This window comes from Jaculus jaculus, chromosome 12 (genome assembly GCF_020740685.1).
Source record: "Jaculus jaculus isolate mJacJac1 chromosome 12, mJacJac1.mat.Y.cur, whole genome shotgun sequence".
Lineage (NCBI taxonomy): Eukaryota > Metazoa > Chordata > Mammalia > Rodentia > Dipodidae > Jaculus > Jaculus jaculus.
The window spans coordinates 90,669,866-90,684,660 of NC_059113.1; the positions used below are offsets into that span (position 1 = coordinate 90,669,866).

General features: G+C 38.0%; 1 protein-coding gene across 1 annotated transcript in view; it reads right to left on the reverse strand.

The window, feature by feature from the left end:
- The window catches only part of Inpp4b (inositol polyphosphate-4-phosphatase type II B), a 507,192-nt gene that overhangs the window by 440,751 nt on the left and 51,646 nt on the right, over positions 1-14,795 (reverse strand). The gene's annotated exons all lie outside the window — the stretch shown is intronic.

Sequence of the window (14,795 nt, forward strand, 5' to 3'; positions counted from 1 at the left end):
TGCACATGTCTGGAATTCATTTGCATTGGCTCAAGGCCCTGGCATGCCCATTCTCTTTCTCTTCCTACCTCTTTCTCTGTCAAATAAATAAATAAATGACATTGAAACAGGTTTTAAATGTCTATAAATAGAAAGAAGATAAATATATGTATATATATATATGTATATGTATATATATATATTCATTTTATGTAACAGCAAAAACTAATGTCTTCATTTCAAATAGAGACATAAATAAACTTTTCAAAATGTTGAGGACATAAAGGAAGGAGAATGGCAGAAAGAGAAAGCAAGAGATGGCATTTGCAGAAATATTTCAACTGTGAAACAACACTCATAATTTAAAATGGATAAAACAACACCTGCTTTGACTGGGGTGCATACTCAAAAGGCACAATTACAGGGAAACATTACAATCATGGTGTTGTCTGAGAGGAAGCAGAGGCACTGGGTATGTGATATCAGAAGAAAACTTGGTTGTCCGCAACTGCATTCAGAGAGATTTCATAAACTGAGTGAGAGAAATGGAATATGTACTAAATTTTCTTTATTTTTAATTTTATTTCTTTATTTGAATGAGCGAGAGAAAGAGACAAATGAGAGAGACAAATGAGAAAGAGAGAAAGAGAGAGAGAGAGAGAGAAAGAGAAAGAGAAAGAGAAAGAGAAAGAGAAAGAGAAAGAGAAAGAGAAAGAGAAAGAGAAAGAGAAAGAGAAAGAGAAAGAGAAAGAGAAAGAGAAAGAGAAAGAGAAAGAGAAAGAGAAAGGTTGCATCAGGGCCTCCAGTCACTGCAAACACAAACTCTAGATGCATATGCCACCTTGTATATCTGGTTTATGTGGATATCGGGTAATCAAGTCTGGGTTCTTTGGCTTTGCATGCAAAATCCTTAATCACTAAGTGCTCTCTCAACCCCCTAATTTTTCTTTATATCATCTTTATTATGTTTTATATATTCATTATGAATTTAACTAATAAAGGCAAAGTCACATGCTGAGGGGAACTGAAGAGGAAGTGTGTGGGACCATAGAAAATATATAAGTAGTGTTGAGCTGGTCTTTATGAACACTGGGGAGGGAAACAAGTGAGGGGGGGTTTGTGGCCACACATTGTGGAGGTACCAGGCTGACTCTATGACTCTCTCCCATGGTGCCAGCCAGCCTGGAGAGAGACATGTCGTTCACACAATGTTGGAATTTTGCTGGCTGATGCATTGAGAAAAGAGTAAAACCAATAATGTTGTACAAATAAGGTAACTAGAGGTCCTTTAGACTAGATTTGGAAGCTGTTAAAGAGGGAAAAATGTTAACATAATGGGAGATAAGAAAAATATTTGGTTAGAATGTGGATCTCAGGGTGCAGTCATGAAGTAAGTGGGTGGCAGAAATGGAGTGGAATGGTTAGTCACTAGCATCCATAAGACAAAGAAACCATGCATGAAAGGGTGTTGATAAGATATTTCCATGGATACTGAAATCATCCCAAAGTATCTCAAAGAAGTCAGGACCTAGGGACCAGAGGAAGATGCCTTGTAGAGTAGTTTGCAAAGACAATGAGTTTAGACAGAAAACAGGAAAAATCTGTCATCCTAAATGAGGTTGCACAGTCCAAGGGACCTTTTGTGAGCTAAGAAAATGATAAGCCCACTTTCAGATTTCTATAGTGAATGGATATATGCTATATGAGAGATGGCAACAGGGTAGCAGGTGTTTGTAAGGCAGTCAGGTTCCACTATGACAGAGATAAAATGCTGTCAGATCTTTTGGGTCCAGGAAGGGATTAGATTCCACAACAATGCAGTAGATCCCTGACATGCGAACCCCAACTTTTGGCTCCTTGACCATGTTAACAAATAATTGAAAGTGAAAACTTAGAGGAGGGTAAATTATGAATTATAAGATTTATTTTAGGGAGAGTTAGGCTCCAGAGAAAAGTCTAGCAGGGAAGCCCAAGGCAAAACAAATTCTCTTCGTTTCCAGCCAGAGAGAGAAGGGTGAAGGGAGAGGGATAAAATTTCTTTGTGGGGTAGAACTTGTGGAAAGCAAAACAGGAGATCCCAAGCCAAAAGTTCCACCTCACATAGAGGATCAAAGAAGACTAAGAAACCATAAAGGATTCAGAGAAATTACACATGTAGCAAAGCAGGAAGACACCCCAGAACAAGGAACAAAAGTGGCTTGATAAAAAGAAATTTCTCATCTTCACAGCATGACTAGGAACGGGGAGAGGAGATTTCACTCACATAAGGAAAGAGCCAAGAATTTATCAAAGGAGCCACAAACGTAGGGCTATCAGGCAAGAAGAGGACAAACTTACACGATAATGTCAAGTGAGGAATCACAAGAGACACTATGGACCAAACATTTAATAAGGAGGAATTTCATCATCAGGCTTTGGTGTGTAAGGCAGAGACCTGATTGGTTGTTGGCTCAAGAGGCTGCTAATGCAGGAAGGACCAGCCAACAAATGTACTAAGCCCAGGAAAAGTTGAAGAGGTGGGAAATTGTCACTGGAGCTGGTGCTTGCAGCCATCTTGATGACACTGGGTCAGACACACCCATTTCTAATCCTGCCAGGGCAGGCAAGATGACATCCCCTTGGACCTCTCTCCCTACCTTGCTCCTGCTCACTACTGAAAGGACACTTTCTCCAAGAAGTGAAAGGTAGAATGATTCATGAACTCCATGTCATATTTGGAAAGCTCAAGAAGAGTCATGGTCATCTAAACCTATGGCGAAATGTTGCAAGCAAGGATAAATGACAGGAGGGGTCTTTGGTTTCTGTGGTATCCCAGGGTGTCAGTGATGTGACCCAATGGGTAACTGCCTGCCCTTGAATACTAAATGGACCTCTGTTTACAGATATTTCCTGGCCGATTTAGGCTACGGTCAATACAGGGAGTGTTAGGATCCAGATGATATTACATGTCTATGCTTTTGTTTTTATTTCCACAGTACTTTGATATGAAGTGTTGAGTGAATTAATATTTCCTCTGCCACCCAAAAGAAACACAGAAGACATGCAAGCTCTGTTGTGCTGACGATTCGCTCCTTTAATGCTAAGCTGTTAAGTGTGCTCCATTCACAAAAGTGTCTCCCAACTTCATGCTAGAAAACCAGGCATAATCCACAAGACTAAAATACTTCACAGCCCTTCTCAACACCTGACTTGCTAGATAGGGTGTGGATTGGGGGGGTGGTCTCTAAACATAGCCAAATGGTAATTAATGCCAAGATAAGAACAGTAATACAATGAATGGGGTATGTCCTTCATCATCCCTGCTTCTCTTTATCATGGGCCACAGCAGGCTTCTATGCTGATGACCATGTTTGTAGACAATTATATTCAATTTATTCATCTAAACCTCTATGCTGAATAAGAGGCATGCCTTTCAGTTTGACCTGATTCAAAGGCAATGAAATGAAAAAAAAATGTATCATGACTGAAGATATAACTTAGTTGGTATAGTACTTGGGTTTGTTACCAAGCACTTTATAAAGCCCGCATGGTGATGAACAACTATAATTCCAGAACAATGGAGGTGGAAGCAGGAAAATCAGAAATTCAAGATTATTCCCAGTTTATGTAGTGAGTCTATGGCCAGAATAGGCTACAAGAGGCTTAGTGTCTTTCACTGTCTTTCTCTCTCTCTCTCTCCCTCCATATATAAAAAATAGTTTCAAGAAAGGATTCACTTTGAGAAAATTGACATAAATTGACATATTCTAGGTTATGCCTAGAAAAAAAATTGCAATTATATATTTAAAGGTTAGGGACACTCAGGACATCCCATGAAAGACCCTCAATAGGCAGAGGGTGGCTCTTGTAAAAGCAGTGGATAAATAACCATGGGACAATGCAGTCCAGAAAAAACACGTTCATCAAGATCTGATCAGATTCTTGAATTTTACAACTATGGTTTGGATTCATAACTCCAAAAGCCCATCAGCTAAAGGTTTTGTTGAACTATCAGGAGTGATTGAAACCTTTAAAGGATAGAGTCCAATGGGGTGAGATTAGGCCCTGCGGGGGGTGGGGGGGTAGTATGCCATTAAAAGGACAATGATTCATATTTTCTCTTTCTCTCCCTCTCTTTCTTAATCTATCTCTCTCAAGCTGCACCTCTCTCTCTCTCTCTCTGCTTCCCAGCTGCCAAGATGTCAGTTGCTTCCTCTACCACTGTCCACAAAATAGAATTAGGAGTCTGTCAATATCTAGCAGGAACCCTTCATCTCAGGAACTCAGAGTCTCAGACCCAATCAAGAGTTGAAATACTATCCAACAGTAACCTAAACCCTTGAGGAATTTGGGGAGATTAAGTCTGGGGGGTGGGTAATTGGTAGTTGGTTGTCTTTGTATTTCTAGTTTGTCCTGCCAGCAACAGTGAAAAATTAACAGAGAATGAAAGTATGCATGTTTCTTTCTTATTTTGTTCGTTTGTTCCTGTTAATGTCTATGTTCTCTGAGCACTGGTGATCTGTCCAACCATCTTTATGTATTAGAATAAAATAGCTCAATGGAACATAGAATTGAAGAGCCTTGAAGAAAGCCAAGATCATTATCTCATAGTAGATGAGACTATCAAGACCCAGAAATGGACCCAAAGTATACCCAGCACTCTAGTGGGATTAGACAACAGATCTTTGTCTGAGTTTTGTAGTCATCTCTTCACTGAGTGGTACTCTTGGTGACTTAAGTGTTATTTCACAGGATAGGAACAGCCATTGGAAGCTCCATGTATGTCTGAAATTTCATGGACAACTTTTTTCTTCTGTAGATGCTTTACAAGACACACTGGGTTTTGCTCTTTAGCAAAAATTCATAAAACTTGGAACCCGAAATGTAGCTTTTGATTTTGCTTATTACATGGGAAATTTTTTCTGTGTGTTTGCTGATTTTAAATTGAATGTGGAGGTTACATAGCAGTGTCCTGGATGCTTGAGGATTTTTAAATGATGTCCTCTGTCATCTGCCAAAATAAAAATGAGACAAAACTAAAGTAATAATAGGAGTTTGTTCTCCACACTTAGATGACAGGGTTTATTTCCAGATACTTTTCTCCAAACCAACTGCATATTTCAAAAATGTGACCCCCTAGCAGCCCACCCCAGTCTATATTCAGAAGTAGAAGCACACAGAGAACATTGTAATTTGGCTTCACTTCCACTCTCAGTCCTTGTGTATTAACGAGGGCTGAAGAAGTGCAGTCTGAGCAATGTTGGATGTCTCTCAGCTCCCTTGGGAACATGGTCACACGTCCATATCTGAGACCAGAGAGTTCTTGCAATAGAGCAAAGCTGAAGCCAAGGCTTTGATTCTATCCTCAGGGCCTTTCTAATATAGATATCATGAAAGTTATTAATTCACATAGCTGATTGAATTGCTTATGATGGTACATTCAGGTTCAAATTAGTATTGACTAAATTATCTGTAGTTTCTGATGATGAATGACTCATTTTCTTTTGAAATTTAAAATTTCAAAGTAAGATAGATAATGGTTTTAATTAAAACTTTATCTTCTGCCTTTTACTATGACAGGCAAGAATAAATGTATATATGTGATTATTATAATTTTATTTCAGCTCTCCAAAGAAGTTCATAGTGTGCCTGAGGTTATCTACAAAGAATATAATATGGTATAGCTATGCTTGCTGCCTAATGCATGCAGAGAAGTTATCTTAAATCTTTTTGTCACCAGGTTTCTTTCCTCTCAAATGTGTATACCACCATACCAACCATAAAATCCAAATCTTAAAATATTTATTTAGTAAATTTATACAACAACAGAATGAAGAACAAACAATGCGCCATGCAAAAAAAGGAATTGACTGGTAACTACAATGAGAAAACTACCTACTTAAAAAACCAAGGTTGGTCAGGAGAGATGGCTTACCAGTTCAGGCACTTGCCTACGAAACCTAAGGAGCCAGGCTTGACTCCCCAGTACCTACATAAGCCAGATGCACAAGGTGGCACATTTGTCTAGAGTTTCTTTGCAGCGGCTAAAGGTCCTGGGCCATCCATATTCTCTCTTTCTCTCTCTTTCTATTATCTCTCAAATAAATAAATAAAAATGAAAGAATAAAGGTGATGAGTGAGTGACAAGTGACACTGGGCTTCCATGTCTGCTGTCAACAAATTCATGTATCATTTGTCTGGCATACGTCATGCACATACAATACATCTTTGTTATATTTAATAAACCCTTTCTATAACACAGGATGATTTTCTGTGATCAGAAAAAAAGGACTGTCATGAAGACACCAGGGAACAATGAGTACCAAAGTCATACGAAAATATATCATTTTTGCATGACATGGTGGCACATACTTTTAATCCCAGCACTTGGGAAGTAAAGGTAGGAGCATCATGTGTGAGTTCAAGGTCACCCTGAGACCAAGACTACATACTGAATTCCAGGTTAGCCTAGGCTAGAGTGAAACCCTACCTTGAACTCCCCCCACCAAAAATCATGCTTTTATGACTGAATACTGAATAAAGCAATGTGTCATGTCTTTTCCAATGTAGTACTCATGTAGGCAACTTCCTATTTTCTTGATGGCTGGTGTATGATCAATTTTATGATCATTTTGATTCTAGGTATAAAGAGGTGGAGAAGAAATATCATATTTCATATGATATATATGTAAACAAGCACTTATGTATAAAGTGTATTATTATAAATAGAATAGTTTCCTTCCACTCTCTGTCCCAGGCAGAGTACTGGTTTTCAATGCTTAATTAGCATAATCAACATTATACCCAACTCTGCACCCCTGCCTTTGAACCTCCCCACACCTGTATCCCCTATCTCTCTGTGGTAGTTTGAATGGATCTCACCCAATACATTCTGGAGTTTCTTTAAGCTTGTAACTTAGATCTCCAGCCTCCTGGGTGGAGACAGTATTACTGGGTGGATCCTGGGGTCCAGCCGTAAGGCATTTAGAGGTGGACCTGAAACTTCCAGCCCAAAATAAGCATGGTAACAGAGTTGGAGTGTGTTTGCTTGTGCTGGTGGTGGTTGCTTTTCTTTCTCTCTGCATGGATCTGTAAAAGGGTGTCCAGCTCCTTTTATCATCATGGAACTTCCCCTCTATCTGTACCCTTCAACAAATCTCTTCTTCCATAACTGTGCCTGGTTGGGAAGTTCACCCCAGCAGCATGAGGCTGTCTACTACAGTGTGTGCACAAATAGGTACATGATCATATTTAGAGGCCAGAGAACAGCTGCCAGCATTGTTGCTTAGCCTCTGTTCACCGTTTTTGAGACAGGATCACTCTTTGGATTGGCCATCACCAACTAGGCTAGATGTGCTGGCCAGCAAGCCCCAGAGATCTGCCTAGCTCCACCTCCTCAGAGCTGGGATTATAAACATGCCTTGAGAATTCAGAGGATTGAACTCTGTTCCTCATGATTACAAGGCAAGCACTTACTGACTAAGCCATTTCCTTAGCAACTTCATCCCTACAAATTAAATATAAATATATATGTTCTATTTTTATTTATTTGACAGAGAAAGCATTGAAGGGGGGCAAGAGGGAGAAAGAATGGGTGTGCTACATTCTCCAGGACCTGCAAAACTCTAGACACATATGACACCTTATGTGTGTGGCTTTATGTGAGCCCTGGGGAATCAAACCTGGGTCCTTTGGCTTTGCAGGCAAGTGTCTTAATCAGGAAGCCATCTCTCCAATCCTCCCTGCACTCCTTTTATTTATTTATTTCTAATTTTTTATGTTTATTTTTTATTTATTTATTTGAGACTGACAGAGAGAAAGTGGCAAATAGAGAGAAAGAGAGAGAGAGAATGGGCCACCAGGGCCTCCAGCCACTGCAAATGAACTCCAGACACATGTGCGCCCTTGTGCATCTGGCTAACATGGGTCCTGGGGAATCAAGCCTTGAACCAGGGTCCTTAGGCTTCACAGGCAAGCACTTAACTGCTAAGCCATCTCTCCAGCCCTCCCTACACTTCTTACTATATAAAAAGTGAACAACTCTGATAATCTCTTCACTAATTTTTGTTCCTTTGTCAAGGTAATAAATGTACCTTTGTTTGACTATTCCCCATTGTTATTCTGGAAGCCTTTTATAGTCCTTAAGTGCTATGTTTAGTATGCATTCATGTCCCATATCATTGTAGTAGTACAACAAGAGAAGTATAGCCAGTAGTTAAGAAACCAAGAATGGGTTCAGGAAAGTTCTGGCCCTTCCATTCAGTACAGCACCTTGGGAAATTCTCTTCTCCATACTATTCCTTAATTACATCATTGTAAATGGGGAAGACAGTAATTACTAATGAATACGCTGTGGGGAGAACTAAACACATTAATATATGCAAAATTTTGGGACAAATGAGATGCACCAAGTCAAATAAAGGTGATGTTTTCTACTGACCACGACAAAATGAAATAAAAGGACACCCAGAGATTATGAATAATTTTGTAGAAAAAGTTAAACTTTGGATAAGTCAATAATATAAGAATGAATTCTCCATTTTTCTCTGAATTTTTCATGCTTTTGCATTAAGAATTGTTTGACATTTTTGACATGGGTCTGAAAAGAAATTAGTAAGAATTCAACAATCATATAAAGTATGTTCTCAAACCATTATTGGATGAATCTAGAATTCAGTAGTGCAGTAAAATGGCTGGAAAATATGAATATTTGAGAACTAGGCAATATACCCCTATGTCAATTGGGTAGAATGTAGCATTCATAGGAATACAAAGTGTAGTTATATTTTAAAAGTTTCAACTACATAATTTAAATTTCCTTCTTTGAAAACTGGAGAGTACATTGAATTAAAAGTGGATAGATGAATCAGAGTATAAGAAATAAGAAACTAATACAATTGAAAATTAAAATAAGAGAGAAAGTCAATTAAACCAATATCTTTTCCATAAAAAGTGCTTAAAAACACCTTCTCTGACCAAGAAAGAAAGATTATCATATCAATAATGGAAGAAGGTCATCAGTATAATTCATGGCAATTAATATGAATGAAAGGAAATACTATAGCAATATTAAGAAGAAAAATTGAACATTATAAAGTTAGCAGTTTCTTAAATGATAAACCAAATATAATTGTTTAAAATTCTATATAACATGAATAATTCTGTTAGTTATGAATTTATTTTTTATCAGTGCAACTAATGAAGAAAATTCTCTAATAAATCATACCAAAAATTTCAAGAACAAATAAACTCTTCTGGGAAAAAGGAAAGAGATAACATTTCCAACTATATGAAATCAAAATAACATGGTGCCAAAGTAGAAAACACTAAAAACAATAAACAAAACAATGTTTTCCATAAACTTAGACTCACAGAAAGATAAATAACCAAATATTAGCCATTAGAAAATCCATTTACCCAGTAAGTACAGGCTAAAGAAAGTATATCCAGAGGATTTATTCCAGAAATGCAAAACCACTTCAACATTTAAGAATCTACCAATGTGCTGTGTTAAGACTATGGAAACAAAAGATGAACAAACATTTCAATGGTACAAATGTGGATTTGTTGAAACTCAATGTGTGTAATATTTGAATTCTCATCCTAGTAAAAAGTTCTCAGCAGTTTAGAAATAAACTTTACTGAATACAGGGCATAGGGAGATGCCTTGGTGAGTAATGTGGTTGCTGCAAACTGATCTACAAATTCAATGATATTTCAACCAATATACAAATAAGATGTTATAGATATGAGTAACACAATAATTAAATTTCTATGGACAGACATAAGAAGAAGAGCAGTCACATAGTTTTCAAAAAGTAAAACAAAATTAGAGACTTCGAACTAATTAACATTTAACATAAAAAAAATAACTTTACAGGAGGCCAGTCATGGTGGTGCATGCCTTTAATCCCAGCACTCGGGAGGCAGAGGTGGGAAGATTGCTGTGAATTTGAGGCCACCCTGAGACTCCAGAGTGAATTCCATGTCAGCCTGGTCTTGGGTGAGACCATACATCAAAAACAAACAAACAAAAAAAAAACTTTTACAAAAATGATAAATATAGAAAACTAGATAATACACAATAATAAACTCACAAAAATGAAAAGAATAACTTTAAAATGTTACAACTGAATGCCTAAGTGAAAACTAAAATACCAAGAAGGTGCATACTTTATATCAAAATCCAATTATACAACTAACTCTTATATTGCTCACCTATCACAAAATGTAAAACTAAAAACTTCTAAGATAAACTCTTATTGAGCTTTGCAACTGAAAGGCTAATATGGTGGCTGGGATGATGGCTCAGTAGTTAAATGTACTTGCTTGCAAAGCCTGCAGGATGGGTTCAATTCACCAAGTACCCATGTAACTGGATGCAAAAAGTTGCACAAGCATCTGGTGTTTGTTGACAGTAACAGGAGACCCTCATGCACATGCAAATTGATATTTTTAAAACACTAGTACTGTATGATTCCTTTTATTTGCACAGATGGAAAAATAAGGAATTATAAGTACAGTAATTTCTAAGGGTTTGAGGTATGTACATAACGGAGCTTGGCTATAATGGGATAGTTGGAGGTTTGAGAGACAATTTAAGCAACTTTGATCTTGATTCTGAAGGTGGTTAACAACCATGTACAATTGTCAGAGCTCAAGAAACCTTGCAACAAGAAGTGTAAAATTTACTGTAGGTAAAATGGTAAACACAATATTTTAGATGTGGTCAGTGCATAATGCTATCTCATTAATTGTAATACTAGCCAGTGTGAATTCAATTTAAATAAATGCAAGGGAGTCATGTTGGACATGGTGGTACACACCTTTAATCCTAGCACTTGGGAGGCAGAGGTGGAGGATCACCATTAGTTCAAGGCTGCCCTAAGACTATATAGGGAATTCCAGGTCATTCTGGGCTAGGGTGAGACTCTACCTAGAAAAACAAACAAGAATATAATGTTTGCTATATATAAATGTTTGTTCATGTAGGAAGAAATCAAGGGTTTAAATCCCTAAGACGTAATTGATAGATTTTAGTCTCAGTCTGAATAAGCATCAGTGAAAGACAGCTCTTCTGGAGTTGAGAAGGCAGACAGGGAAGTGGAAGAATGGGCATTTCTGAGGGCACAGTTCTCAGCCTCATGTGTGTATGGAAGTCACAGATCAGACAGGAAACTCAAGGCAAGGCTACACCATAGAGAAAGGCATGCAGCAGGTGTCAGAGAACATTGGTTCTTAAGCAAGAAACAGAGTCCTTCCAAGAACCATCTTGATTCTGGCAGTTGGTGGTGCATGTATCTGGAATTTGTTTGCAATAGCAGGACACCCTGGCTTGCCCACGTACTTGCTCTCTCTTTTTCTTTCTCTAAAATAAATGATGATAAAAACGTTTAATACTCGAGAGAGGCAAGAGAAAAGAGCACATTGGAAATGCAAACAATGACAAAAGACTAAAAATTGAAATGAATGCAAATGATCTCAAATTGGCCAAAATGATGCAGGCAGCGCATTGGAAAGTGACAGGAGAGGGTTCGGCTATCATGGAATGGAGTCATTGACGGGGGGCTCCGATCCCATCTTCCTCTGATGTTAGAGGTTTGTGCTTCTTGCCCAGGCAAAGGGGTTGTCTGTTTCCTAGTGCTATTAGCCTAAGGTGTCACTCCAGGAACCAAACCCTAACTGAGCACCTGCCATACATAGTAGCATGCAAAATTCTATGTGCTGGATCAGGAATGTTAATTGCCTGTCAAGCAGACCTTACAATCTGAATAGAATAATCCAAACTTACGAGAAAACAAATTTGAACAAAAGCATTGATGAATCTCCTTTTGAGTCTTTGCCTCTACTGTACAGAACGAGTAAATAGCTTTCAGTGTATTTAATTGTCTACTTTGCTAGGATTATATCCAAGTGCTAACCAGGCCTGGCCCTGCTTAGCTGCCAAGAGCACATGAGATCAGGAGTGTTCAGGGTGGTATGACTATAGATATAGCATGTATTTTGAAAGTCCACTTTCTTTCCTTTCAAGAGTAACCTCTGGATCCACTACTACATACATATTATTGCATGAGTCAAGAGAGACACACATGGAAATGATGTTGAAACATAAGGTTTAAAAATCCCTTTAGGAAGTTTATAAGCAGCTAGGGTATTCAGCACAACTGTGTCCAGGGTCACACAGAAAGTTAAGGTCCTTGCGTTTAATCCAGGCTCACACATTAAGACCATTGTTTGTACAGTAAATCTCTAAAATGATAGTGATTGAAAGGCATTGTATGATTGAGAAAACTCATTTTGAAAGAGGTAATGGTGAGGTTCCAATGGGTGTCAGAGACCTATCCAGAGGTTACCTCACTCCTGAAATTTTTTTATTTGTTTTTCTCTATTTTTATGGGTCGATGTTGATTTTTTCACTTTTGTTAACTTTCAATTAATAATTCTAATTACATTCCAAATTTTAAGTGAAAAAGAAATGATGAGAGCAGAAACTAAAAGGTGACTGTGTCTTGTCTTTCTAGGGATGAACCAAGACTTTGGGGAACTGTGCATGATTTTCTTCTTCTTAAGCAATAATCAATTTAATTGAAAGATGCTGAATTTGTCTTAAGAAGTCAATGAACTTTCTGGCATGCATGCTAAAATCTCTCTTGGTACAAATATAAATCAACTATAGTGCCAAAAGTCCTTGAGACTTTTATTGCTGCACAAACATTATCTCCACATTTTATCCAAGATTGAATAAGGCATTCTTTAAAATGTTACACTAGGCATTTCCTCCTATCACTTCACTTACATCCAGAGTGTATTTTTTGAGCCTAAACAGTGAAACCTTTGTAAAAAGAATACCATTTTTTTGATGGAAAGGAATGAGTCAGTTCAGATGAGATGGATAAGTATTTTTGGTGGCTTTCCTGTGTTGGGTTGACTCATGAGAACCAACATCACTAAGTGCTAATATTAAAAATTATTTTAAGCTCTTATCCTGGCTCCTCTTTGGTGCCTAAGGCTATATCTGCATATTCAAACCTTAATGAGAAACTTGAAGCAACTAGCCATGTAATTCAAGTCAAGAAAAGTCTGATAAGGAAGAAAAAGCTAATCCATTGAGAAAAACAGAAACTCATTCCCAACTTGAATTATAACCTCAAATAGATTAATGTGCATAGACATGCCAAGGGTCACTTTATGTACAAGCAAGCCAGTCTCAGGAGAAAAAGAGTATATAGTTGGGGCTGATGACATAGCTCAGTGCTTAAAGGCACTTGCTTGCAAAACCTACAGGTCAGGGTTTGATTTCCCATTAACAAGCCACATAAATCCAGATACACAAAGTGGTGTGTGTGTCTGTGACTCGTTTGCAGCAGAAAGAGGCCTTGGTGCCTCACTCTCTGTATGTCTACCTCTCTGTCTGTCTCTCTAAATCTCTTTTCTTTCTCCCCCTCTGTCAAATAAATTAAAAGTACATATTTTAAACTGCATATTCCCAAAAGAATCTTGGAAGCAATTCACCTATGAAAATAGATTTGGGAATATTAAGTAACATAAAGGCACAAAATACATACATTTGTATACACACACACGCGCGCGCGCACACACACACGCACAATTTCTTCCATATCTCATCTGCTCTTTTACCGTAGATGGTCTTGGGATATAGACTGTGTTAAGTGGAACTTAAAACTCTAGAGAATTTGGCAAATGATGACACCAACATATGATGTGTCCATACAAAGTTTCTATCTAATCATAGAAGAAAAAATAGTAAAGGGCTCAGTATAATTTCAAATTGCCCACATAAACCCTAAATGACCAGAGCTCAGGCTCCGGAAATCGGATTGCTAACTCCTCTTGGCTTGCTTGCATAAATAAATGTGATTTCTCCATCTTAAAAAAAAAAAATGTGGGCTGGAGAGATGGCTTGGCAGTTAAGCGCTTGCCTGTGAAGCCTAAGAACCCTGGTTCGAGGCTCAACTCCCCAGGACCCACGTTTAGCCAGATGCACAAGGGGGCGCACTCATCCGGAGTTCGTTCAAAGTGGCTGGAGGCCCTGGCACGCCCATTCTCTATCTATCTGCCTCTTTCTCTCTCTCTGTCACTCTCAAAAAAAAAAAAAAAAAAAAAACCAAAAACAAAAACAAAACACTCTAGAGAATTTTATAGTCTTTAGAAATTTTCAAACATTTCTTTTTTTTTTTTTTTTTACCTCAACCCATATTATACTGAACATCTCACGAAACTAGTTTTCAAAAGCAGTGGACACATTGACAACTTCTCTGCACAGTAATGGCCCATTTATACAATACTGCCTGAGGATACAAAGTGTGTAGTGTTGGGAGAAGTGATAGATTTGAAACCGTCTGCATTTAGGGGACAACGGAAGGAGACACATGGGCACAGCACAGAAATATCATGGGCTGAAACTGGCAATCTTAGCCTGTCCCAAGATACCTTGCCATATCCTTACTTTCGTTTTGTATTCAATGCAGACTCTGTTCCTATCGGTGTGACTGCTGAAATTACACAGGCTTGCTCTCATTTTTCTGTTTTCTTCCTTTTCTTTCTCTTTTTGTTCCTGCTCTTTCTTCCTGTTCTTCCTTTGTCCTCCTCTTCATCTTTATTCATATACTTCAAATCTTAGTTTAAAATATATATTCCAGGGAAATATATGCTATTTACCATCCCACAGTAGACTCCCCTCTTTCTCAAATCATTGCACATAGAAAGCTGCAGTGTTTTTCTTTATTTTTATTTTGCATTTATTAGAGCATCTACTCTTACATTTGTGTTCCCTTTTTCACTGTTTCTTACACTGGAAGGCACACCTTGGCAAGGAT